The sequence below is a fragment of the Penaeus japonicus genome, unplaced genomic scaffold, assembly GCF_977035675.1.
Source record: "Penaeus japonicus unplaced genomic scaffold, GWHDUDI00000001_assembly GWHDUDI00000001, whole genome shotgun sequence".
Taxonomy (NCBI): domain Eukaryota; kingdom Metazoa; phylum Arthropoda; class Malacostraca; order Decapoda; family Penaeidae; genus Penaeus; species Penaeus japonicus.
This window is the reverse complement of record NW_028234403.1, coordinates 21,137,780-21,140,279: the sequence shown is the minus strand read 5'-3', so window position 1 is coordinate 21,140,279 and position 2,500 is coordinate 21,137,780.

Below are 2,500 nucleotides of genomic sequence, written 5' to 3'. Positions count from 1 at the left end.
AAAGGAGGGAGAGAGAGAAAGAGGAATGATTGAGAGAAGGACGAGAGAGGGAGAGAGAGAGAGAGAGAGAGAGAGAGAGAGAGAGAGAGAGAGAAAGAGAGAGAGAGAGAGAGAGAGAGAGAGAGAGAGAGAGAGAGAGAGAGAGAGAGAGAGAGAGAGAGAGAGAAAGTGAGAGATAGATAGATGGATAGATAGAGAGAGAGAGAAAGAGAGAGAAACCCAAAAAATCACATGACTCAGCAAAAATAGTGGCGAAGAAAGAGTAAACACCAGAAAGCAATCACGTTTTCTTTACCACATTCTCTTCTCACGATCAAACCGCAAAATGAGGCCAAGGGATTTGTAACTGAGTGCTATTGGCAGTTGAATGCTCTGGTCTTAGGGAGCTTGTGTTATTGCATAACTGTCATTACTGTGCTTATTCTAAATACAAAACACTTTATTCACACATGCATGATTATAATAAACGGAAGTAGGATATGGCGAGGGAAGGAGAGAGAATAGAAAGACAGAGAAGCATACATAAAGAAAAAGAAAGAGAGAAAGAGGGAGAGAGAGAGCGAGAGAGAGAGAGAGAGAGAGAGAGAGAGAGAGAGAGAGAGAGAGAGAGAGAGAGAGAGAGAGAGAGAGAGAGAGAGAGAGAGAGAGAGATAAAAGGGTGGAAGACAGATTTAAGTATACAGAGAGAAAGATAGGTGAGTACATAAATGCTTGTAAAAAAGAAATACACACAACACAAACACACACACATTGATGGACCAATGCGGCGCATCATTGCAATCACAGCTGTTCTTAAATACGGAGAGAATCGAGCAAATCGTAATCAGAACTGTCAAACATTAGCTATCTTAATGTGCACAGTTGATTTTGAAGAAAAGGAAAACGGGCTACAAGGTTAACGAAAAAGGGAAAAAAAGTGAGAAGAAAGCGAGAGGCGGGAAGCGACCGCGAATCCTGCATGGTGTAGATGTAGATATTGAGACGCCCGCCATGAGTAAAGTTCTTTCTTTTGTTTGTTTGGTGGATAGCAACTAAACATCAAATCATGAACATTAAAATGACAGAAGCAGCGATGTGAACTGAAGCATTGGGGGGAAAATTTGTGTAGAAACGCAACTATCTTTCGAAAGAATGCGGAGAAATCAAATCAGTAAGTAAATGAACTACCGAACAAGGTAGAAAAAATTGAAGCCAAGATAGGAAACAATCGCCTAATAGAAGAAAGGGTTGAAAACGTGATCAATGGGCACGAGACAGTACGGACATTGAAAATAGGAAAATCCAAGTACTGAAAGAGGCAAAGAAGATAACAGCAACATTTGTCGATGTGACATGAGTAAACAGAGAAATGAATGAAAAAAAAAGAAAAAGACATGAAGATTACGAGAGAAGAAGAGAAGAGATAAAAACTCAGCTTTCGGACAAGGTCAAGAAAAGCGATTTCAGGTCACAGCTTGGAGAACATGCGAAGAATATTGAAAACTTAGCAGATGTCACTAAAGATGTCATACTACGGCATGAAGAAAAAATAGTAGGAGACGACATTTAAAGAAACAGTATGGACATTGAAAATAGGAAAATCCAAATGCTGAAAGAGGCAAAGAAGATAACAGCAACATTTGCCGATGTGACAAGAGTAAACAGTAAATTGAATGAAAAAAAAAGAAAAAAGACATAAAGATTACGAGATAAGAAGAGATAATTACTCAGCTTTCGGACAAGGTCAAGAAAAGCGATTGCAGGTCACAGCTTGGAGAACATGCGAAGAATGTTGCAAACTTAGCAAATGTCAGTAAAGATGTCATACTACGGCATGAAGAAAAATGAGTAGGAGGCGACATTTAAAGACGTAAAGAAGACAAGTATTTGATAATGGTATCCTCAAGGCTGTAATCCCGAAGTCAGAAAAGAAGGTAGTAGCACAAAGAAGTATAGGTTTAACAGAGTTCTTTATGACAAACGTATAAATGGGTATAAATTAGAGCGAATAGTTTTCATAACGCAAGAGATGTAATTTACGCGTTTCATGGAAGCTGCATACATTGCTACAGAGAAGAACATGAACGCCACGTCGGGTGGTTCAAATTATCCAACGTTGCGGCAACGTCTATTATATGGATAATGAGCGAGAGGGCACGGGAATAAGCTGGGTCTTCAGCTCTTAGCGTTCTTACAAGCTTGCTGTTGTATGTAGTTCTGATGACGGAGTTATTGCATCTTTTGCGTTGTGGAAACTCATTTATATCCTTTTATACAAATATAGGTTTATTCGAAGATGGCAAGAAACGCCCTCTCAAAGGAACCTTTCCGAAGAAACAATTGGCAAGCGATGCAATAAGAAAAGATAGAAAAAAATGTTTACACAAATGCTGATGGCTTAGTCCCAAAGCTACTAGAACTAGATATGATGAATGAAACAAAGAAACCAGATGTAAGATGCATCTTTGAACCCAAACTTGACTCCTTAATAGAAAATGTAACATTGGGATTCAGAAATTAT